Source organism: Mustela nigripes, chromosome 4, assembly GCF_022355385.1.
Source record: "Mustela nigripes isolate SB6536 chromosome 4, MUSNIG.SB6536, whole genome shotgun sequence".
NCBI classification, from domain to species: domain Eukaryota; kingdom Metazoa; phylum Chordata; class Mammalia; order Carnivora; family Mustelidae; genus Mustela; species Mustela nigripes.
Window position 1 is genome coordinate 173708997 of NC_081560.1, and position 26016 is coordinate 173735012.

Consider the following 26016-nt stretch of genomic DNA (forward strand, 5'->3'; position numbering starts at 1 on the left):
TGTGCTGCAACAACAACTGTTGTAACTTTGTTACAACAGTAACAAAGCCACCTCAAAGTGCAGTGGCTCACACATAATAGAGTGATTTCACCTCCATAATACATACCCAGTGCAGCTCAGCAGGAGGTTTATACTCCTCAAAGAAACTTAGGAACACAGGCTGACAAAGGCTTTATAACCTGAACTGTTTCTGGGGGAAAAAAGAGGATGTGGGAAGTTCATGTGTTCTTCTTGTTTCAGTCCAGAAGTGATACATGTCCCCTCTGATCACAACCTCTTGTTCAAAATGAATCTCATGGCTCTGCCTAAATGCAAAGGGCCAAGGAGTTGTGGGCAGCATCTACGTATTCCACGAGCAGCAAATGCTTTCACCAAGGCAAGTACAACATTAGTATGTACTCAAGTCCCAATAAAGGGCTGCTCCTAGTACACTGCAGAACTAATTGATTTTCTTTCTATTCTGAACACAAACAATATTTTATGCTTGGAGATCTTATTAATTGATTAAAGGCCAGACTTTGGCCTTGCCTCGATATTAGCTCTGAATTATGTTTGTCTTGTTTTCCTTGCCAGAAGACAAATGCCTTTGAAGCAGGGACCCTTTCCAATATTAACAAATAACTTCCTCAAGCAGCAGGGATAAAGGAAAGAGCTCTGGTGTGAGTGGAGCTGTACCTCTGGCAATTTACATGATGTTAGGCTAATTATTTAACCTCTGAAGACAGAATAGCCTTGACTTTCAGAGCAAGAGTACAGGACTTCCTTTTCTTTCTTTCTTTTTTTTTTTTTAAGATTTTATTTATTTATTTGACAGATAGAGATCACAAGTAGGCAGAGAAAAGAGAGAGAGAGAGGAAGAAGCAGGCTCCCTACTGAGCAGAGAGCCCGATGCAGGGCTTGATCCCAGGACCCTGGGATCATGACCTGAGCCGAAGGAAGAGGCTTTAACCCACTGAGCCACCCAGGTGCCTCAAGGATATAGGACTTCCTATGTTTAAATACCAACTGCATCACCTACTCTGTCTGCAACTTTGGGAAACAACATAATCTCTCAAAACCTCAGCTTTCTCATTTGTAGAAAGGAGATAATAAAGTATCTAACTTGTAGGGTTGTTGTAAAGATAATGGGTGTGGACCTCTTTGCCAGGTGCCTAGCACAGATTGAGCACCCAATAAATGTTCGCATAGGGGCTGATTCTCTGAACCTTGGTATCCTCAACTATGAAACAGGCATAATGAATCCTGCCATGCTTATCCCACAGCATTGTTTGGGTTCCATATCAAAATAAGCAGAAGAGAGCAAGACATTGTGAATTGCAAAATGCCACATACTGTTAGTTGTTTCTACTATTATTGGGTAACTCAGGCATAAATGAAATAAATTTCTAATGCAGGCATGGACACAGAATAGGTGACTAGCAGGTATTTGTTGAAATAAATTAAATATAATCATTAAGAACAGGAGGCTTTCGTAATTGCTTGGCACCCCAAAACCACCCACTCCCGGCCCCGCCCATACATTCCTGTTTGCATTTCAAGTGGAAAGTGCTCAGCACACTTCTTGGCACACACAGGGATGTCCCTCCTGGTGGTGTGGGACATTCTCCAGACCTAGGAAACTACCACCCTTTTGTCCCCCAGTGGTCATGCTTCTTGTCCCCCGTCCCATGATAGTCAAACCAGTGGTCCTGCTACTTGCTTGGTCCCATTGGGGTCACTGGAGAGAAACTACAGAGAGTGTCTTTGAAGGAGGAAATGACCCGTAATGTCATTTTTCACTTAAAGACAGGGCAGAGCAAATCATATTTTTCTCTGAAGTCTTTATTTTCCTGTCAATAAAAATCTTGTTAGCTGCCTGGCTGGGCAGGGTTTAACATTGGCCTGCTTATCTGGTCAATCCTGTCTCCATTCCTTTATTAATCCTGCTTTGGTGTTAGACCGTTGACATGCAGATACAAGCACAGTCAACACGCCAGTGCCATTACTTTGGTTTGGAGTCTTGTCCTCTCATTTACTTGACATCTAGCACTGATCCTACAAGGAACTGCGAGGGACTTAGAAACGATTTCGAGGTGTCTGGGGATATTCATAATGGGGAAGGATGTGGGTAGGAGTGCGTTCTCTGGAGTCAGATCTCCTAAATAAGAAATATGTCAACATCAACTTAAGACATTTGTCTGCCTACTGCTGCTCCAGGTTCCCCATTCCTCTTTTTGTTAAAATAATGAATGTAGAGTATTTGGCACAGTTCCTGGAAAGAAGTAGGCATAAGGTTCTAGCCTTGATATCAGTTATTCAATTCACCAAGGATTAAAAACATCTGTTCTGTGCCAGGGCTGTTTTGAATGCTTGGAGTGCATTGGAGAACAAAGCAAAAACCCTGGTCCTCATGGAGCTTACACAGTGAGGATGAAGAAGATGATTTTATTGAAGATGAAGATGAAGATGGCTTCTAACGCTGGGAGCTTAGAATCTATTGGGGGAAATAAAATGACTTCCCATGTGGCTATGGCCTTACCATGGAAGGCTTGCAACCCAATAAATTTCCCCAGCTACACAGTGAGACCATTGAGAGTCCAACGAAGGCTCTACTCATTTCTGTACCTCTACTTTCTGGTTTTCTGAGAGTATTAGTGAGTCTCTTGTATTAACTGTTCAACCTCATGATAAGGTGTAGCCTATCATAGGTGAGAAGGATGGCTCATGGAGGCTCCATTAAAGCAGAGAAAATATGCGGGGCATTGTAGGACAGAGTTCATTTACTCATTCATCCATTCATTCAGAAATATCTTCTGAGCACCTGCGAGGTAGCAGGAGCAGTGCCACTGAGGGGCACACCAGAGCCAGTGACACACATGAATGACTGTTTCCCTAAGGTCAGTGTGCAGCACATGATGTCTCCATTTCTAGCCTGCATCCCCTTCCTCTACACTGGGACCCCTCCCTTAGGGAGGTGGGAGAGCCTGCTCCTGCTGGAAGCATGTTGGTGAGAGAACAACCCACTGGAACACAGACCAAGGAAAACTGTTCTGTCCTCTGCCATCTGACCGGAACAGCATTAACAATGTCAGTGTCTCTAGAGAAGAAAATCAATTATGTGAATAACTGACCTGTAATTCAGTGAGAAAGATCCCACCCCAGGTCAATTCCATCTATAATCAATGTTTTGAGAGTTTGTCGCCAGTGACAAGGCAGTGTTGATATTACAGCAATTCCAAGATCAATTGGTCACCCTGACATACCGTGTCTGTATCAAGACCAACTCCTTATGTCATCTTGTCAGGCTCCTGCTGTGAAATACAGGATGAGGTTTCTGGGATGGAGATGACCTCCTGAGTGATGAGCATATGAGAAAGAAGAAGGAAGAGGAGGAAGAGAGGAAGAAGAGATGGTGGAACTGTACTTTTATAGTGCTGTTTGTTCTGTAGGCAGCTCTGCATGGTCCTCCAGACAACCCAGTAGAATGGACAGGAAAGGCATGTATCTCTTAGGTGAGGCAAGAGAGATTCCCAAGGTCTCAAAACTGGCAAGTTGTCAGAGGCATCTCCAGACTCCAAGCTTAGTGCTTTCCTACCAAACTAACTAGCTCTTGCTTGTAACATGAATTTGACCAGGGAAACTTCCGAATGATTAGATGCTTTCTCTAGAACACTAGTAAGATATTATTAAAGATATCATACACATGCACACAACAAGCATTTCTGTCAAATATGTCAGTGAGCTACTAGCATGAGGAAAGTTAAGTGGGTTTATTTACTGTAGGACTTCTCAGTGCCTTTATAGGCTCACAGAACAAGTGACTCCCTGAGATGATTCAAGATAGGGAGAAAGGATACAGTGCCTTCCCCAACAGTGGAATTCCTTTTTCATGGATTATTTTGTAAGGACTAGTTTCCTAAGAAATGTTTGCAGAAGCTCTGCTTCAATTTGTAATTTTCTTTTTTGTTCTCTCTAAAAACCTCAGAGAGGCACTTCTATAGTGGGACCCTATGGTAGCCCAATGATCCTATTTGTATATAGCCTAGGTAACCATCACATCCAGAACTCTGTTTTTACATGGGTCTGTCCTAAGACCTAATTTCCCCTTAGAGGAGGACTGACCTGGAGGTGAGGAGTCCAGGTACTACTACCCAGTGGTGTGACCTTAAGGAAGTCAAGTTCCCCTTTTAATCCTCAGATTCCTCTTCTGTAAAGGGTGCAAGAGAATCACCAGGACACTCTGTTAAGATGCAGAATCTTGAAGCCATTTCTAGAGATTGTAGTTCAGTGGCTTTGGGGCAAGGCCCTCAAAACTGTGTTTATAATTGCTGTGCCTGGTAATTTTAGTGAGAAAGTCTGTCTACACTAGGACCTTGGGGAGATTTATTGAGATCAGATAGGATCTCAGAGAAGCCTCTGAACATATGAGAGATGAGATGAGCCTTACATTTCAGGTGTTTGTGTCCATCTGTTGTCTCACTCACCGAGAAGATGGACACCCCCCAACCCACCTCTTCTTAACTGGACTTTTTTTCTTTTTTGATTCTCTCTAGTTGGTAATTTTTCACTAACAACATTCTTAGGGGAGAGAAGAAGAATCCTTTTGTTTATCTAGAATTCACTACTATATAAAGCATTAAAAACCACCCATAAATTATGTCACACTTCCAAGTGTATGTGCTGAAAATAACACCCATGGAGGTAAAAACCACTCACAGTCTTCTTAAAAGCTGTTTTGAAATGATGGTTTCTACCCAAGGACCCAGCTGTAGTGAAAAGAAGGGGCCCTGCCCCTCAATGTTTATAGCAGCAATGTCTACAATAGCTAAACTGTGGAAGGAGCCAAGAGGTCCTTCAACAGATGAATGGATAGAGAAGATGTGGTTCATATATACAATGGACTATTACTTAACCATCAGAAAGGATGAATACCCACCATTTGCATCAACATGGCTGGAACTGGAGGGAATTATGTTAAGTGAAATAAGTCAACCAGAGAAAGACAACTATCATATGGTTTCACTCATATGTGGGATATAAGAAATAGTGTAGAGGATCTTCGGGGAAGGGAGGGAAAACTGAATGGGAAGAAATCAGACTTTGTTGCTGGAGGGGAGATGGGTGGGGAGATGGGTAACTGGGTGATGGGCATTAAGGAGGGCACATGATGTGTTGAGCACTGGCTGTTATATGCAACCGATGAATCATTGAACATCACATCAGAAACTAATGATGTACTATATGTTGGCTAATTGAATTTAAATTCGAAAAAGAAAAGAAAAAGAAAAAAGAAAATAAATGATGGGTTCCAGAAGAGAAGTTGGCCGTTTTAGAAAGTATTTTTTTTCTACCAAACTGAGAGTTACATAATTCCAAGGTCTCTTTGGAGGCAAGTTGCCAAAAGTTTTGGTTGCTGAAAGAACAATAATTTTCCAATTTCACTTCAAACCAGACATGGTTAAGGACTTTAAAATTAGGGAGATTTTTAAGTGAACATAAATTTCTTTGGTAATCAAACATAAGTTATTGAAAAAAAAACCAAAAAACAAAAAACTCCAGAAAAATGAAGCAAGGTTGGGAATATAAGACTATTGAAATCCTTTCCCCACAGGGCAAACTGGCAGAGGAAGTCTGCTGAGGAAAAGTTCTTGGTGGAAGTTCCCACTCCTGAAAACAAAATGTTTCTCCTTCACTGTCTTCACAGCTGGCCGAGCGAGAGGCATAGAAAGAGCCCAGGGGATACAGGTATACTTCTAGTTTCTTGTGTTTATTGTCCAGATACTTGTGTTCAAATTGCTCACATGCTCTTTACCTTGCCTTTTCCCGTAAAATTGAAACATAATTGTTACCCACATTGCTACAAATCCTTGTAACAGAATATACAATGGCTGCTTTGTTTCTACGGTACAAAAATACATTGTAACTCATTTAACCATTTAACTCATTTAACCATTTGCCCTCTTATAATTTGTTGTTTTCTTCTCTCTCTCTCTTCTTCTTCTTCATTTTTTTTTTTTTTTTTTTTTTTTTTTTTTTTTGCTTGTAGGAAAAAAATACTGTGATGAACTCTCCTCCATATTTGGAATTATTCTCTTTGGAGAGACTCTAACATAGAGTGAGTTCTAGTACCACAGCAGTGTTGTGAACCTCTATTTTTCTTTCTTTGATTATTTTCTTCATTTCTCAAAATGTTAGGAAGAGATTTGAAGACAAGGTGGTCCGAATTCACAGCCTGGGAGAGGTATGAATTCAAAATAAATATTTATGTCCAGGAAAAAAAATATCTAAGCAAGCCTATATGTAAAATCGGGATGCTACTGACTACTAATTCATAATATTTGTGGTTTAATAAGAAAACTGTAGGTTGAGTTCTGTTTAATTCTTTCAGTCATTTTCTGCATAATAGCATGCTTTTTACTCACTTATTATAAAGTATCTGAGGTAAGTCACCTGTTTAACAATAGTCAATTTTATATAATACTGTTAAGTTTCATCATATTGAACTTGCACATTAGAAGTGAAAATATACAGAAACCTGTAATTTCTCTGTTACCATTACTGCCCATTAGGAAGTTGTTCAGTTATTATTTGGCCATTGTTCAGGCTGAAGAACCAAAACACAGCCCAGAGGAGGGACTTGTCTAAGTTCATGAGGCCAAGTAGAGACAACACCAGTCCCGGGGGCTGTGTTTTATGATTCCCAGACCGGCAGTTAATGGGAACACTTTATCACACTAAAGTAAATCAGTCTTCATTCTTCCATGTATCCCTGCACGTGGTAAGGGACTCAGTGATTGTATTAAGAGGGGGTTGAGATCTAGATGCTAGAAATAAAGCAGTGAAAAAAAAATTGATTCCATTCTCAAAAGCCACAAAATTAGTAACGGGAGACTCATAAATGCCAAAGGATTACTCAGTTTGATTATGCATAGCTGTTACAGCAGCTAAATGCTGAGGGTATACAGAAGGCTTGTGACTAACAAGCGGGGAAGTGCTTTCCCAGGGCAGGGACACCTGAGATCATCTTTGACAGAAATATAGATGTAGAAGGCACAGAAGAGGTGAGTGCGTTGGGCAAGGACATTCAAGGGGGAAGGCAAGAGAAGGTCATAAACAGAGAAGTGTTAAAGGGTGTGGGCTGTTCTGGGAATGGTGATGTAAACTCAGTGCCATCGGGTCCTGGGACTTGGAGGGTGGTGACTGGATGCTAGAGGGCTTGTGGGTCATTCTGAGAAGCCTGACTTGGAGCATGGGCTGAAGAGACTACATAAATTCGTACAATTTATGTAGTGTGTGTGTGTGTGTGCATGCGTGTGCGTGTGTGAGAGAGAGAGATGGTGGGGGGCGGTTTGCAGACAACCTCAACTGTAGACGAGGGCAGGTCATATACTGGAGAGGTCGATACTTAAAGCCGGGAGATCATTTTACGAAGCGGTTGCAAGGCAGCAGGTGCAAGACAAGATCTAGTCGGAGCCGGTGATGGCCCCGTGGCAGGAGGCAGCCGGATGTGAGGGCCACCGGCACAACTGAGTGTGTGTTAAATGCGGGGAGTAAGAGGGAATTGGCAACCGAGGATACTTTTAAGATTTTTATTTAGGGAAAGTGAGTGGAAAGCGAGAGCTGGAGAATACAACGAGGAGAAGCAGTTTGAGGGACGGAAGGTAAGAGCATGAGTCACCTTCGTGGTGTTGGAAGGGAATCCAAGCAGAGGGGCAGGAACAGGAGGTGTGAGCCGGGGAGTTAGGGCAGGAGGCGGATTTGGAATTCGGCTCAAATGCAGTTTGTGTGGTTGAGGATGTGGAGTGGGGTGGGGGTGGGGGGTCACCCAGAGAGGACAAGAGGAAGAAAAGAAGAAAAGAGAAAGGAGCACATCTGGGAAATGCTGACCTTTATTAAAAAGAACTCAGCAAAGGAGACCAGAAAGAGCAAAGGGGCAAGAGAAAGCAGCAACTTGGCAACCAAGAGAGGAGGATTTGTTGTTTCTCTGCCTAAAAAAACTTCGTGTTGGAAAGAGGGGGGCTAGTTAAGTGTCACCCAGTTAAGACTCCGTCGTCCAGCCAGTGCTCAGCCGGACAGGACGGGGACCAGGTGGTAAGCCCTGCACGCTTGGGGAAGCCAGGGGTGTGCCGGGCCCAGCCCGACATCCAAACCTGAGGTAGACCGACCGTGTGGCCCTCAGGGAAGTGTCTCAGGAAGCTGCTTCGGAGCTTGGCCTTCCTCGTTTTCCAAAGCGGGTTGGTAGAGAGAGAAGAAAGAAGAAGAATCACCAGGGCGTTCTCACTGTCTCTCTGGGGCTCCATTTTCTTGATCTTATTTATTTCACCAACCCCACAAGGCAGGTAGGGGAGAGAATGGTATCTGATGGGGGACATCTTCCTCTGTCCTCATGTTTCCAGGCTTCCGTCACAGACCCTTCCATCCTCTCTTTTACTTAAGGCCATAGGGTCCCTGATCCTCAGGTGACCTGATCTCCCATCTGATGCCCATCATCCTCTCCTTTGTCTCCAAGAGTCACTTTGGAGAGGGTAAATGGTTATGACTGTGGTGCTTTTGGCCGAATTTGGTTCAGTTTTGTTAAGGGTGAAATACTAGAAATGTTAGGAATTACCGGCTTCACATGAGTCCAGGCTGCGTTCCCAAATCCTGATGTGCCGGTTATTAAACTCATGTTGACCCCTCAATTCGACTCATGTCTATTTTTATTTTATTCAGTTTCTTACTTGGAGGAGAAGAAAACCTTATTTATTGACCTGTTCAAACCCCAACATAGGCCCACTTTTTACATGGGAGGAAATTGAACTCATTCTGTTTGTAAATGACAGAGCAGGGGTTCAACCAGAGTGGACACCCAGCATTCAAGCCAGGCTCCTTGTTCTATTTCTGTCCCTCCACGCTGCCTCTTCAGGTTGAAATTATATTGACAGAAAGAAAAAAAGTATGCTGGTCATATTACGTGACTCCAGTTACAATGAGTTACGAATTACTTAAGCCAGCTTTTGATGTCCTGCTTGCTCCCAGGCCATGAGTTCAGGAAACACTTCCTGGTATATTCCCACGAGGAATGTTCTAAGATGGTCTCCTCATCATCCCTGCTGGGAAAGAACTGAATGCTAACACAGCAAACCCTCTTCCTTTTCCCAAAGATTCCACTTCTTTTGATCATGCCAATTTTCCTAATGGGGAAAAGGGAAAGGGTCCAGTTTCTGTACAGGACTGTTCAGGCTCTTTCCCAGGGCAGGCTGATCCTTGTGGAGAGTTAGGGGAGTTTCCCTGCAGGTTCTACCATGCTCCGCGCTGTAGAGAATTCTTGACGGTTTCCTCTCAGGTCAACCACTACCCCAGCACCCGCTTTGTGCCTCCTATCTCAGCAAGGGCATGCCTGTGAGAAGGCTTTGCATTTATTCCCCAAGTAAGACTGTATTATTTCATTTGCTCTCACAAGATCTCTGCCACTCTGTTTTCCCAAATGAGGAAACTGAGGCACGGAGAGGCAATGCAGCAGTGTCCCAGTGTCCCTAACTGGACATAGACAGGAACTAAGCTGGTGCTAAACACAGGTTTATGTCTCCTGACTTATGGCCCACTTTATAAGTTGTAAGAGTGGGTGTATTTAAAAACTGCACCCCAACATATAAAACAGAAAGGAGGTGGAAGTGACTTGGAAAGAGTAGAAACTGGGAACACCTCGGATTCGGCTTCCCTTTTACTTCCTGGGGGTCTCTGGAAGCCCACCCCTGCAGCAAGCACTGACTCAGATTAGATTCTGGTGATATATTTTCTCATTTTTAGAGTGTGGATGTTTGGGCCAAGATAAATGCCTCAAGACTAAGAATTGTGGTGTACTGGAAATGTCTTTGGACTATCTCAGGAGTTCCAGGTTCAAAATTCTGTCTCCTAGCCTTACTTGAGTTGAAGCAACATAGTGTGAGAAGTAGGAGATTTGGAATTGAAAGACCTGAGTGCAAATCACGGCTCTGCTGTTTATTTGATGGGTGCCTTTGACATACCCCTTAATCTCGGAGTCTGTTTTTTCACTGATGAAAGGCACTTATTCCTCTCCACTTCATGGAGCCACAGGAAAGGCTGGAGATGACATATGTGGAAGTTTTGTAAAATGGTAATTATTCACATGGAGGTGTTATTTGTTACTGTCATGGCCACATCTGTCCTTTGAAGTGGCTGAGTTGAAGATATTTACAGATACCACCTCTCCTTCATCTATGTCCTTAAACGACTGTGTACCTCTGCATGCTAGGTACTGATCTAGTTGGTCTTTAGTTTGCATGATTCAAAGACAATTTAGAAAATAATGAAAAGCAATCAAAAGCAAATGGAGAAGGATGACAGGTATAAAGATTGTCACTGATCAAAGGCAAGAATCTGTGGGGTTTCCATTACTATTGTCTTTTCAGATATTCAGAAGTCAGAACAACCTCCACCCTCTTTGAAGGGCAATGAAGCTCACAGTGGAAGTGAGATGATGAATCTGTGATTACCCCAAACTCCCCAAGTATAATGAATATCTAACTTCACCCATGACTTGTTGTCTATGACAGATAGGTGCTTTCAGATCTGTGAGATGGGTTGAGTTGGGGACCATAATGACCCACAGCTGGTGGCTTGTTGATGAGAGAATGCTGAAGCCCTTGAAGCTGTTGCAGGGGCCTGGTCAATGTTCACCAAACCTCCTGGGCACAGGTGCTGCTATCCTACTTAGACTGGGGTGAGAGCTCTAGGGGTGGGAATAGGGTGAGGCATAAGGTGAAGTACTTAGTGATACCAGGGGAAGTCCTATTCATTCTGATACATTTTTGCACGTTGATAGATCTTTAAGAAATAAACACAGGCTAACAACCTCCAGCCAATATGATGTTATATTTGCATATCTTCATAAGATAATTTGAATATACCTAGGCCAAAGTCTAGTGATAACCCTGCACACTCTGTATACTACCTTGAGAAATAGATCAATGTCACATAAAATGTATTTTTAGTTTTTAAAAATAGTATTTAAAATAACCCAAATTTAAAATATAAAAATAATAACTTTTTAAAAAATAAAATTAAAATAAATCATGAGTGAAATCCCCCTATTTCTCCCATGCAACTGGAGTTCAGGAGAAAGAGGCAGACCTGGAATTCTCTACAGGATGATCAATGCACCTTTTTCATCTTATTTTTAATGACTATATTTTTCTTTGCTTACTTCCAATGTGGAAATGCTTGAAACACAGAATGTTTGATGTGAAGATAAGGGGTAAAGATTTAGTTTGGTTTGAAATCTAAATTGTGGATTCCTTGGCATTTATTTGTTCAAGTGAAGATGTATGGCCAAACACATTGTTTTTCAAACTAAGCCTTTATAGGAACAGAAACTTAAAATATAAATTATCTGGTGGAGAATATGTGGTTTAACAACTTTTCAAATTAATGGAATAAATCTGTTTCTTGATTATTAGGAATTTCCTCATTAGGATGATTTTTTTAAAAAAGAAAAAGTAGAAGAAAGGAAAGAGAAATCACAAATCATCTATAGAGGTGGGCAGACAGGTAAACGCTGGACCCTCCAAACCTATTTTACTTTCTTATTATTCAAAGGATGACATGAGGACCAGCCCCATATCCCACCCCCAGTCACTCAGAAGTCCACTGGAAACGCTGAGACTTAGACTCCGGCCCAGAACTTCGGAACCGGAAGCTGCTGTTAACAAGATGCCCAGGTCATTTCGGTGCACGTTACAGTTTCTGTGGATTTGGTACCGTTAGTTCTCAGGGCTGAATCCGGGGACAATCCTAAATTAGACCCCTAGGGCCACAGGGAGAGAGACTGCTGATGTTCTGAGTGACAGTTGAGTTCCCAGACACAAGGGAGACATATTTCTGGGAGTGAGCAAGTGTCCTTTGTATAAGTGGCTGCCTCCCGCCCAGGGCTGTGGGTGAATCAGAGCATGTGATTTAGTGGATGAAGGACATATATTTAGAAAGAAAATGATTGCCAAAAGAAAGGCGGGTAGGAAGAAATAATATTACTCATATCTGTTTTTCATTATAAAATAATATTGCTGTTTTGCATGCTTTCTAGATTCCTTAGGGTATTTTCTTGCCACTTGGAGCTTTTTTTTTTTCCCTTTTTTCTTTTTACATATTTAGAAGCTATTTAATAGAAACGTTACTGCATGGGAACAAAAATATTTTTCTCACAGAATGTTCCCATTCAATAAGTTGCCACATACTTGTGTTCCGTATGGTGCTTCATAAACTAACAGTGTCTGTAGGTAATGCAGTTGGCATAGCAGCAGAGGGGAGAGTTATGTTTCAAGCAGCTATATCAATCCATGTCCAAGGATTTTTTTTTTGTTTTGTTTTAGACAAAAGATAACTGATGCTTAATTAAAACAAAACATAACAAAATATGTACTGTTAAAGAGTAGTTCAAGCTAAATTTCTATTAAAAAAAAAAGCCGAAAAAGTAAATTCATTTATTTATTTCATTCATTCATCAAGCATTTACTGATATTTTACTAGAGATACAGAGATGAATGAAAACATTGTCCATGGCATGAAGAAATGTCCCCTCTAGTGGAAGAGGTAGGAAGAAGACCCCACAGGGTGACGAGAGATTTCAGAGACTAGGTGTGGGTTCCCTGGGACCATATATAGGGGTTCTTAGTAAACCTGATAGGTGGGGTAGGATCTGAGGGAGGTCTTCCCAGAAAATGTGACCCCTAAGTAGAAACCTTTAAAAAGAAAGCCAGAAAGCTACTCCTTCATCGCCACGTCTCTGCTCTGTATCAGAGAAGTCCTCATTGACCATCTGTATTAAGAGCAGTTAACAGTCATCCCAAACCCCAGCCTTTCCTATCCTTTTACTTGGCTTCATTTGCTCCACTGCATTTATTACCATCTGTGGTAGCCAGCCTCCAAGACAATCCCCGAAATCTCTGCATCTGTGATATTCTTGTCATTGTGTACTTTATCAGGGTCGGGGCAATAGAATATCACAGAATCAGTGGGAGATCACTTCCAAGATTAGAGTATTAAAGATACCATGGCTTCCATCTTACTCACTCTCTCTTTCTCTTGGATCACTCACTCCAGGAAAGCTACCTCCCAAGTTGTAAGCAGCTCTGTGGAGAGTTCCACATGGTGACAAACATGGTGAGAAGGTATGGAAGCAGATCTCCCCAAGTCAGGCAAATCTTCAGCTGAGACCACGACCCTCCTGACAACTTGAATGCAGCCTCAAGACAGACCATAAGCCAGAACTGTGCAACTACTCTGCTCCCAGATTTCTGACTCTTAGAAACTTGCGGAGGTAATAAATCTTTGTTGTTTAAAGGTCCTAAATTTGAAGTAATTTGCTACACAGTAATACATAACTAATAGGCCATCTGGTACATTAGAGGTTTACTTATTTATTTCCCTGTTGTCTCTCTTCCTAAGCAGGATGTGACCTCCATGAGGATAATACCTTTGCTTTGTTCACTGTGATACCTCTAGTGCTTAGAACACTATCTAGATCATAGTAGGTGCTGAATATATATTTGTTGAATAAATGACTGAAGACTGCTGACATTCAATCTAATGATTTGATTGAGTACTTATAGGATTTTCATGTATGTGGGGGGTCCTTAGAATGAGAAGGACTAGCTTTATTTCTTTTATAATCTAACCCATTGGGTGTTCTGTAAGTGATGAACCCCAACATTAATAGAAAGAACCCCATCAGGCTTGCCAGAGAGCAAAAGCAGAAGCATGAAGGCTGTCATTTTCATTTGACCACACCTCACAGGGTAAGAGAATTTTCCTGTTTAGGTTCTCATCAAAGCCCGCGGCAGCACAGTGCCATTGGGACTGGCCATCAGCACCAAGATCTGCTGCTTCCAGGGATGTCTGGTCCCTGAAATCATAAGCCTGAAAAAACTCCATAGACGTCAAAGTCCAACCCTCTCCTCTTATTGCCTTATTTTGGGTCCTGCAGGGCCAATGGGCCCGGAGTTTTTCAAAGCTGGGAGAACCCATGGACTAAGGCTAAGCCATAACTGTGAGAACCCAAAGGTCAAGAGTCCAAAGGTGCACATGGAGACCAAAGGAGCAGGCTGATTATAGGCAGGCTGACCGGAAGACTGGGATAAAAACAAAAGCAAACCGGGAATGCCTGGGCAGAGTCCTAAGTCATAATTTCCCATAGTCAGTCGTTCTCAACACTACTTGCCCCATAGAATCACCTAAGGGACCAAACCGTGTTGGTTTTTCCTTCTCATTTCTTACCTCAAACCCACCCTTCTGTGCAAGGGCTGGGATTCTGCCAATGACATTTCTCCTTTGCCAGATCCGCCGATAGGAGGCACTACAGGAGACAGAGGATGGAATACAGAGAAGGGAGTTTGCTCCCTCCTGTTCACTCTGGTAGGAACAGAGTCACCTGGCCATAGCAGTTGGTTCCAGTAACAACAGTTAGTTTAGTTTCCAGTTTTTGGCAATCCTAGAACCATTTGTACCTGAGATGCAAGCTCCAGCTGGCGCCTCCTCCTCCAAATTCTGCCCCCATCCACCTCCACAGGATCCCTCCCCCGAGCTCAGACACCAGAAACAACTGGCAGCATACCCTCCCCCACCAGAAGTTGAGGTCTCTGCTCTGTCAGCCCCACCCCCACTCTGTTTTAATACCAGTGACTTCATTCCTTTGTTGTCCCACCCTTACAGACCGAAGCCGCTTCCTGCATTCCTCAATGACTAGTTAACTTGTTAAAAATTACTTTAATTAAATTCTTTGTTTCTGGTTTTTCATCCTGACAAGACCCTGTCTGTAGGCACATAAAAAATATGCAGATGTCTGGATTCTCCCATAACCAAATGTTAATTACTTGGTCTGCTGTGATCAGAAACAGGGCTTTCTAAATGGCCATTGGTGATTTTAATGTACAGTCAGGGTAGAGAATCAGTATATAAGAGTGTCCCTGTTGATCTCTATGGCAGGGTCCAACTGACTTAAAGAGAGAGGATGAGATATAACCCGAGGACCCTCAGCTGTCCCCGTTCTATTTTTAAAATTTTTTAAAAAAAGATTTTATTTATTTATTTGACAGAGAGAGATCACAAGTAGGCAGAGAGGCAGGCAGAGAGAGGGGGAAGCGGGCTCCCTGCTGAGCAGAGAGCCCGATGCTGGGCTCTATTCCAGGACCCTGAGATCATGACTTGGGCCGAAGGCGGAGGCTTAACCCACTGAGCGACCCAGGTGCCCGCTATCCCCAATTTAGACAATTCCTTCAGCTGCATGTACTTGGCATTTAGCTGAAACCACTTTCTTTTGAATGTGAACAAGCTCACTCATCCACTGAAATGTAAGGGTTCTTTTGGCCATTCACACTTCTAACACTTCTGCAGATGGTACCAACCATTTGGGCTGGTTGTACCCTTCGGCTTCCATATTTAGAATGTCTCAGGACTTTTAAAATCCCTCTGGATATCCCATTTTGCATGGGAACAACTGAGGCAGGAAATTACCAAATGGATGTCTCCTTATCACCAAAAGCAAAATAAGGGACAGCTCTTGGATATTTGCAAAGATCTTTGGGGGAAAAAAAGCTTGCTACTGCATTCAGAGAACATCCGTCTTAACACAGGTTCTTTGTGTGCAAATTCAACTCCCCAGCTCCTGGTTTTCATTAAATATTTCATGTGTGTGCAGGGAATATTGTCAACATTACTAATGGGGTTTCTGTTTAATTTCTTGATATAATTTATCATCAAACCCCAGGAAAGGAGTTCTGACCAACTGGACGAGACCTCACAGAGAAAGATAGGTTGTTTCTGTAAAGGGAATGATTTCAATTTCCAACAAGAAAGAGCCCAAGAATGTAGGAACCTGGTGACTTGGCAGGAAACATTATGGAATGTAGTTAAATGGATGTTCCAGCACAAAGGCTCACTGTTTCAGGTTTCTGCATAATGTAACTCCTTAAATCAGTCAGGGAGAGGTACATCCTGAAAATTGCCTCTTTCCCTTTGAATGGACTCTTCTCTGCTTGGCTCTCTTGCACCAGACTATGGAATTATGCTGACCTAAGGTGGCACACATCTTAACAGAGAGGATACGTAGATTCCACTTACCCCTCCCCCTCAAAATAAACCACACAACTGTTCAGAATAAAAGGCAATGAAAGGGAGTAAGCAGACTCACAGGAAATTGGTAAAATGACAAAAGATGCGTGCGTACATACAGACTCTAAATCATGCCACCTGACAATTTATTTGCCTGCTCCTGTTCTCCTCTCTCAGAGCAAAGCCTAGATCCAGCATTTCTTCTACCTGTTATTTCTCTAAGGAAATGAGATTTGAGGCCTGATAAACTATAAAAGAAGTGTGTTTAAGGAAACTGCGTATGGCCTTCTAAATGTTTCTAGTTTCTGCTATAGAGAGAAACATGGGGGAAATTCTAAGAAGTAAAGAGAAAGAATCCTGAAGTGGATTTGGGACAGAAGAATGTTTTTTTCCATCTTTAAAATGCCTTCTTTGCCTTGTTTATAATTCACAAGAAGTAGCCATAAAGGGGAGGGGTTTGTAGATTTCTAGAGATAGGAAGAGTGAATGGACAAATTGTTGGCTTGAACTACTTCTTTGGTGTCTTCAATAGGAAGTTAATCAGGAAAGTTTTCACCATGTTCTACTATTTGGAAACAATCAGTGACTCTGCAGCACCCACAGGTAAACTTGGATTTGGATCCCACCACAGTTTTGTACCAATTTCCTTTGTTTGTTTGATTGTTTTTATCATCTGGAACTGTGCAGTGAAAATGCTTCATTTTGGCTAAGGATTTGGGTCTTGCCCTAGTTCAGAGCACTCTGTTTCGTATCTCAGCCCTCCATGTATTAGCACCTGTGCAATCTTGGATACATTCCCCTGCCTTCGGACTTTTCATTCCAGCAAACTGAGGGTGATTATAGGCTCATAAGGTCATTGTAAGGAATGTATATAGGGTGACCAGAAGTCCCTGTTTGTCCAGGACTGAGAGACACCCTAGTGCGCAGGATTTTTAGTGCCAAAGCAGGAAAATCCCACACAAACTGAGATGAGTTGATCACGCTATATGACATACAGGAGATAAAACTTTTAGCAATGTGCTTGGTGCATAATAAATATGATAATAATCATTTTATAGTTCACTCTTCTTTCCTAAACATGCCTTGCATTTCCTGCCCACCACCCCCACCCCCACCCATTGCCCGTATGTCCCTGACCAGACTGGATACCAGTGATGGTGGGCTCCATCTTGCTCAGACTTGGGAGACTTCCGCAGCTCTTGGAAGAGTGCCTGTCACATGGTCAGGGGGGACCTCTACATGTTTGTTGGAATATTAACTAATGTCCATTTTTCACTTTAGGGAAAAATTCATGTCTGTAACTATCAGATATGCAGAGAAAAACCCTTTCCCTGAAGATATTTGCAGTCAAGGAAACAAATTCATGACAAAGTGGTAAGATCTGATGCTAAAGTGTCAAATAATATAGTTGCTGTATATTCACTTCCACAATTCCTACTGAATTGTTTCAATATTTCCTCGACGTCACGCCTAAAGGGCCATATCATTTAGAGAAATCAGACTTCCCTTTTAGTTCCTTGTAAAATTGCTCAAGGATTTTTGTTGGCATCACCAGAAGAAATTCTGACACTGAAGGGTCATGCTTTTGCATTCAGTGGAATGTTTTAGAATGTTCTTTTTGGAAGAGATTGTATTTCACTATTTCCTTTGTGTAAATATAACACTTAATTACCAACACAAAGAAACCATTCTCTGAGAACTAAATTGCTTATTAACAAAAGATTTGAAATGGACTTGAGTTTCAAAAGGGAACAGAAAAAATTGAAGACATGTATCTTTAAACAATAATTACACAGTTGAAAATAATATACTGAACATAATTTTGCAGATTCAATTTACTTGTTATTGGAGGAAAGACAGAAGATTAATTCTATAAATCTGAAAGTGTCTGGATTTTTTTTTTCTTTTCAAAATTTGACTTAAAATGTGAGACTTCAGCTGTGGAAGTTGTGTTGCCTCTCTCACAGTACAATGGGCCATTGTTCGAAGAGATAAGTCCACCTTCAGAGTGACAGTCTCAGAAAAGCTTATGAGCAAACAATCCTTCTGTTTTGCTTATGTTTTTCCATCTATATACAATTGGAACCACATGGAATGCTGATTATTCAATTTTCAGAATCATGCTTATTATATTTTCCATCTCATTCCAGAATTCATTGAATCTGAGACCCAACCGTAATACACAGAAGCAATTGCTCTTGTTTTCTCCCATTAATGCAAGCATTTGTTATTCCCCCGTTCCAGTTCCTAAAATAACATTTTCATTAATAGGATCTTTAAATCTGAATCCAGAATGACTGACGGACTCTGAAAGCAATATAGAGAGATGGCCGTTCACTCTGACAGGACTAAGAGAAGAAAAGTTCACAATAAAGAGAAGCTTCTGACCTACCAGCGCAAAACAACTGGGTCAAATGGGCTACAAGGATTGTCTAATACCAAGCCCTTTTGCAAAGAAGATATGGAGCCACAGCCTCCCTAGGTCTTAAAATCTTGATTAAAGGGCCTGCGGGATTCATCATGCACAGAAGGTCTTAGTAATGAGGGTCTGCTGTAATCTGGAAAGATCTCCCACACCATCCTCATCTTCGCACCCAGGCTCTCTTTCAGAATAAAGAGGTCAAAGAGCGACAACTCAAGTGAGACAAAACAAACAACAAAAATTTCACATATTAAAGAAGAAGAACAAATTTGTCTTATATACTCTGGATTTGATGGACATTTAGCATAACTGACATGTTTTTCATGTAATATAAGGCAAAATTAATTTTTTGACTGATGGCATAAAAGTGTTATGAAATAAAGGTTAAGAATATGGACTTGACCGTTGAGCAAATCTGGTTTTGAAACAGGTCCTGTCCCTAATTAGCTTGGTGATCTTGGGCATGTCCCATCAATACGCTGGCCCATTAGCCTTGAAGTCCTCATGTCTGTTGTGGGGATAGAGGTCCTAGCAAGGGAGCTTCTTGGTGCTAAGAGTCCCCATGACCCAAGACTCTGTGATGCTTGTGTCACTGGGATTGCACAGTGTCCACACTAGCTCAGGTCTAGAAGTTACTTGTCAGCCACAGCCATTAAAGGTGGTGGTGAAGACAGGTGTTAAAATTCCCGTTTCGTGGATAAGGAGATTAGGAGATAATCTCCTAATCTATATCTATCTATATCTCTATAGATAGATATCGATATTGATATCTATATCTCTATAGATAGATATCTCCTAATCTATCTATATCTCTATAGATAGATATCGATATTGATATCTATATCTCTATAGATAGATATCTCCTAATCTATCTATATCTCTATAGATAGATATCGATATTGATATCTATCTATAGAGATATAGATAGATATAGATTAGGAGATTATCTCCTAATCTCCTTATCCATGAAACGGGAATTTTAACACCTGTCATATACATATATATATATGTATATTCATATATATATATATATATAATAACTTAACTTGTAGTGAATATTTACCATCTGCTATGTACTGTCCCGCAATTTTATATGTATTCTTTCTTCAAATTCTCCCATTTTTTACATATAAGAAAACTAAGATTTAGAGGTGAGGTAAGTTGTCCAAAGTTCCAGAATAGGTAGGAAACAGTGTTGCCTCTTCCTGTGTTAGTGGTAATAAGAAGCTTTCAGTAAACCTGAACTTCCACTTTCTACATATCTAGTTGAGCAGTTCTGTTCTACTCCAGAATAAGGAGCACTGAGGAGGACAAAGCCCAAGGCATGCCAGGAAGGACATTTTTAATCCAGAGCTGGGCTGAAAGGCAAATCGCACCAGGTCTTCGGAGCTCTGATGTTCTAATCCTTGACTTAGATCCAGGTGCCAGCAATGACACGTAGGACGGCAGGGCCACTCTGTTTTCAAGGCTCTGCCCCTGGGAGACACTGTGAGGCCCCAGGGCTTGAGTTAAAATTTCTTGATGGTAAAGAGTGGCCGCCCCCAAGAGAAATCCCTGTCCATTCTGCCAGGGGCCAGGAGCTGTGAGGACAGCACCTTGTTAAACAAAAGGGAAAGTTTCCTAGGGACTGAACAGACTGCTCGTTCTTAGGACTCAGCCGTGGGTCAAAGGCAGAGCCAAGAAAATGTAACAGACAGGTAACCTTGCCTTGAACAAGGAAGAGAAATGAGCACTCGATACACACATAGGGAAAGCAAGGGAACACTGTCCATCTTCCTCCTGCCCAGCCAGGGTAGTTGAGCTCAGCAGGGCAGTTAGTGTGTGTCCTGGCTTGGAGGGCTTTAGGGGCTGAACTTGAGTCTTGTCTGGCCCTGCCAGTGGGCTGAAGGAACTGTATTGTTCCTTGTCTGACCTTCCCACCAGAGGGAGGCCTCTGTGACTCACGTACTAGGTCTGTACTGTACCAGGGGCTGCCCTGTCTAGTCCTAGCCCTGCTACCCTCTGTGGGGTCCTGACCAAGTCTCCAATCCTTCTGAGCTGGAGCTCTCCCACTAGTAATACAAGGAGTATGTCATTGGTGATATCTGAGAGCTTCTCATCCTAAAAGAGGATGACTTTTTTTTTTGGCAAGTCTCACTCTGAGTAGTTTCAACTTCATCCTTATAAGTATTTAGAGAATTTAAATGATTCTACAAGCTGGATATTACCTTAGTAATGAACTCCAGGATGAACAAAGGAGTAGACTTTAGATTCAAAGATTTAAACTGATAACACGTTTCTGCCATTGCTTTTGGGGGAAAAAAAAAAAACCAACACAAAACAAACCCATTATTTTAAAAAGGACTTTTGGCTTGAAGAAACAATTTCAGATGAAAGTAATTAAAGATAATGTATTAATTATCTTTAATCCAACCAATGCTATATAACTATTATTTTCATTTTGCCTCCTCTTCCAGTTGTGCTCATCTACCCAGTTATGCTAATATAGTTGCAATCACAATGCTCATATCATTCAGTAATTTTTCTCTCATTTGATACTTTAGCTTGAACATTTTCCATGTATCCAAGTCTTTCTAATTATCATTTCAATGAACGCATTATCTTTCATCAGAGTCCACACACCATAATTTACTTAGCAATTTCTAGAATGTTACACATTACACATTATACATACAGCTTGTTTCCAATTTCTTCTTGCTAGTATTGATAATGTTGTTAATTAACACTGTATGTGTATAGCTTTTTTTTTTTCCCCTGATGAGTTATTGACTAGTAAAGGCGGACAAAAGTCTTCGTGTATTTTGAAACTAGCTGCTGGAATCTGTAAAGTAGTATTACATCATCCAAGAATAGTTGTATTATAAGCTGCAGATCCTTTCCTGTTGCCAGCGAAAGAGGAAGGCCTAAGACATGGCTTTTACAGCTGTCCCTTTTGAAGGGACCAGGAAAACTGTTCAGTGGCTCATGGGTAAGCCCATCTATGTTATCATCCCTCTCTTTCCTTTTCTTCTTTTAAAAATTATGTTACAGGGGCACCTGGGTGGCTCCGTGGATTAAAGCCTCTGCCCTTGGCTCAGGTCATGATCTCAGGGTCCTGGGATCGAGCCCCGCATCGGGCTCTCTGCTCAGCAGGGAGCCTGCTTCCTCCTCTCTCTCTGCCTGCCTCTCTGTATACTTGTGATCTGTCTGTCAAATAAATAAATAAAATCTTTTTAAAAAGTTATGTTACAGGAGCATGAGACCAAAATAGCTCAGTTTTATGTAGATCATTAGGTTCTCCTAATGCCCAGTGCAGGAAGCAAGGCAGTGGGACCTTCCTCCACTCCCCATCAGTCCTTACAAACAAGGGTTTCCTACAACTTATCACAGTGCTGCTTGGCTAACTACCCGTTCAATTAAGAACTCAATTCCAAAGCAAAGAGAGAGCCATTTCTGTTTAAATGCAGTACATCAGACATAGCAAATATGACACTTTGAATCAGAAAGGGCTGTGAACAATTTCAGCCATGCTTAGCAGCACCATCTTTAACACTGTGGCAAACATTGTCAGTTTCAGGCACAGGGTAGACATTCTGGTGCTGAAGTCCCCGAAGTCTCTATGGTCTCAACCTAGAAGTCACAAAGAGTCAAGTGATGTCATTTTATGAAAGACCAGAGTTATTACTAAGTGCAAAAAATTAAAATTAAATGACATCAAAGCCACACATGCACTAATGTTCTAGAAGGAAAGACCGGAACTCTGAAGCTATTTACCAAAGGCAGCATCAAGCTTGGGCAACTGAGCAAGTATGGCCTGAATTCATCTCACGAAGCGAAATTTAGGTCATTTTTATTCATTGTGTTCTGTAGTCACAGACCTCAGAAAAACACGCTAATAAAACATCACGCTCAGCTTAATGGTCTCCCCTCATTCGGCACCATCATGATAAATGAAATGCCATTAGCATAAGGCAAGTCCATTTCTTGTAGTCTGTGGAGCCCAGGACGGTGACAGAATTGGAATGTAGAGAATGGATTGTTCACAGTTCAAAGGAAAAATATAACGTGTCTCCTAACCCCACGCTGAAGCCGGGATCGAAGTCTAAGCCCTGAGAAGGGTCAAGAGCCCCATACCGCAAACACAAAGTGCTCAGACCTAGGGGTGAGGGTGGGAATGACACTTGGAAAGATTTGTTGAGGTTGCATTTGAGAAAGACCAGAAGAGCGGGAAGTTGAATGCTTCCAAGGCCTCTCCCTGGTCCTGAAAGTTCCCTCTTGCTCAGTCATAAAAACACCTCTGTGTTAATTTCTTGCCATGGGCCAGGTATGTTGCCAATGCCTGGGAATACAGATAGAAATAACACCGACAAGATCCTGTTCTTGTGGAATGTATATTCTAGGCGGAAAGACATTATGATAAGTAATATTAAAAAATGACACTTCCATAGTATTTTTCGCTGCCTGGAATTATTTAACAGAGTAACAGTTGGGAGGGTGATTAGATTGAGTGAATTAAAAAACAGGACATTCAGTTTAATCTGCATTTCAGAAAGACAATAAATACATTTTTTCAGGAAATGTCAAATATCCCAAATATTGCATGGGATATATTTGTACTAGAAATGATTCATTACTTGTCTGTAACTCAGATTTAACTAAGCTTCCAAATTTTATCTGACAACCCAAGGAACAGGTAGTGAGTGAGTACAACATCAAATAGAGTCAGTAAGGAAGGCTTCTCCTCCAAGACCTTTTCAAGTTGGGAGCAGCCTGCCTTTTAAATGTCCCAACTGATAGTAGCAACACACATGCAGACCTTGCCCATGGCAGGCACTGTTCTAGGTAGTTTACATATATATACTTATTGAGTCTTCCCAACACTGTTAGACAGTTAAGAAAACTCAGGCTCAGGCAGAGTAAGTGACTCACGCAGTAAGTCATGGTGAAGTAATCAGCTAGTGCGGCCGCAGGTTTTGTGACTGTATCCACTACTGCCTGTCACATAGCACCCCAAGCATTTCATTTTACCCAAATCAAGGAGGTTCTGCAGGACAAACTGGTTCCTCATTCCAGCTGGGGAAGGAGGACACCATCTTTCTTCCCTCTCTCAGTACGCGCACAGCCTGCTTCCACTGCTGACATCTAAGGGGTTATCTCACAGCTCACTAGTACCTTTACTTGCAATCACTTTTATAGACATTTTTATTGACATACGATCTAAGTCCCACAAAGTAAATTTTACTCTGTTCCCCAATTTTACAGATGAAGAAACTGAGGCTTGCAGAAGTGAAGTCATCCATGCAATGGTGATCTCGTGTGATCCGTAACAAAACACAGAACCAAGACCTGGCCCTAAAGCTGTAAGAACATCGTCCTGGCATCTGGCCACATCTAGCAGGTGCTCAATAAATATGTGTTGAATTGAACTGAGTACAGTGTGCTGGTAGTGTTAGCGCCCGGCAATTAGCATTTTTGATTGTAATGTAAGTGCTTGACATCAAGCTTTTGATTGCCGAAGCAGGCATTTCAAAAGCATCCATCTTGAATAAACACTTTCCCAGCTACTCAGGGAGATAAAGAGCCAGGCTGCTCCACCCATGAAGTTCCCCTTTTAGAAGGCCCTGGGTGGGGGCGCCTGGGTGGCTCAGTGGGTTAAGCTGCTGCCTTCAGCTCAGGTCATGATCTCAGGATCCTGGGATCGAGTCCCGCATCGGGCTCTCTGCTCAGCAGGGAGCCTGCTTCCCTCTCTCTCTCTGCCTGCCTCTCTGACTACTTGTGATTTCTCTCTGTTAAATAAATACATAAAATCTTTAAAAAAAAAAAAAAAAAGGATATTTAGAAGAAGAAAAAAAAAAGACCCTGGGTGCCCTACAGAATGAATTGAGAGAGAGCTTGCTTTTCCTTTCCAGTGCTTTAATTCCTGCCCTTCTGTTTTAAAGTCACTACTAAGGAGTGATCCCATGCAACAGTAGGCACATTCCCTGGACCCCAATTAAGGCAGAACTCTTGGTCAGAGTTCTCTGTCTCTCTTTAGTCCTGTTGTATGGCCCCAGGTGTGATGTGTACTCTCTAGCACTTGTGAGTAATAAACCTATCTTTTCAAAGTTCCCTGATGGTTATTGCTGAGGTATATGTCTTGCAATCATAGTAAGAACCATAGTAAGAACCATCCAGCCACAACACTGGTTCTGGTTGGGAAAATGTAGGGTTCGTCTTGGGCTCAAGTGTGTGCCCACAGGTATGACATCACTGTCAGTAGTAGGCTGAGACCCGCACAAAACAGTGCTTCCACAGTCCTTTACGGGGTATCCCCTTTGCAGAGAAGCTTAATATCTCCCCTGAATATGTATTCTGTCCCCTTGAAGACCAGTTGTTCAGATGGCTTCACAAACTCATGGCATATGGGCCAGAGCTATGAACGCTCAGAGCACGCATGGAAGTTCAGTTATGTCAGGGCAGGAGTGGTACTGTTATGTTTCATATCAGTATGAATACTGTAGTCCTCTGCCCTTTCTTAACCAAATGACTTTAGAGCCATGAAATATGGTGCTGAGCAAATAAACCAAATGTGAGGCTGGATGTCTGTCCATCATAATCCTAATCCTGTGGGAATGAGATTTGTCATGCCGGTGGCCCTTTCCTATTTGCCTCCAGAGAAGTCAGCCTTGGTCTTGTGGAATGGGTTGGCTTGGTGGTCACTGAGGAAGATGTATTTGATTTGGTGCACCTTGAGGGAAGTGCTCTTCAGAAGCAGAGCCTCTTTCAAGGCTTCCATATTGGAGTGAGGCAGGGGCAGATTTCGTTCCCTCAGGGACCATAGAGTGTGATTTCAAGAGCTGGATTTTGGATGAGTGAAGATTTTGAGGGGAGTTGGTAGAAAGGGAAGGGTAGAACATGGGACATGGGGACTTTTAGTACTAAGGAGTGGAGGGAGTGAGCTCAGGGATGAAAGGGTACAGATGGAAAGATGGAGATGGACTCTCTACCTGCCTTGCCTCCATCATTATATCCTGTGAGTTGAACTGCAGAATGGGATCCATTAGTATAAGAACCGCAATAATAATTACTTTCCCTTGCATAGGTCCGGTTCCACGGATCATCTGAATGGTCTCCATGAAAGGTCTGAGGTAAACAGGGCTGGGGAGCTGACCCTCCAACCATATGAGAGGAGGATTCTGAGACAAGAAGTTGTGAGACTTGCCCAAGGCCCTACAGCAAGGAAACCAAACAATGCTCAAAGGGTAAGTGTTCTGACTCACAGTCTAGGGCTATTCATTTCTACTTTAAAAGCTGAGTATGCTTATGTAGACACCTGTCAAATATCTCCCCTCACACACTCAGTTTTGTTCCACAGAGCTACCAGACACTCCCCCAGGGATGCCCTGTCCCCCTTTATGAGATCTCTGTGCAAATGGCACCCCGCTCCCACCCCAACTCTTTGCCCCTTGATTGCTCATGTGCTACCTTGAATTTTGGAGATGTCATGGTGCCTCTATTCCAGAAACCTTGGCCAACCATTCCCCGGGTGGCAA

General features: G+C 42.2%; 1 long non-coding RNA gene across 9 annotated transcripts; it reads left to right on the forward strand.

Moving 5' to 3' along the window:
* Positions 1 to 5641: 5641 nt before the first annotated feature.
* On the forward strand, positions 5642 to 25686 carry LOC132015392 (uncharacterized). 9 transcript variants are annotated; one of them, XR_009403652.1, is made up of 9 exons: positions 5668 to 5724; positions 6026 to 6094; positions 6175 to 6220; positions 11578 to 11699; positions 12505 to 12567; positions 13078 to 13294; positions 16616 to 16686; positions 17365 to 17457; positions 17912 to 18907. It is a non-coding gene; the product is annotated as an uncharacterized LOC132015392 (long non-coding RNA). The 9 variants fall into 9 exon arrangements; XR_009403653.1 differs by lacking the exon at positions 6175 to 6220; XR_009403651.1 differs by lacking the exons at positions 5668 to 5724; positions 6026 to 6094; positions 6175 to 6220; positions 17912 to 18907 and adding exons at positions 7227 to 7640; positions 23747 to 23882; positions 25566 to 25686.
* Positions 25687 to 26016: the final 330 nt, after the last annotated feature.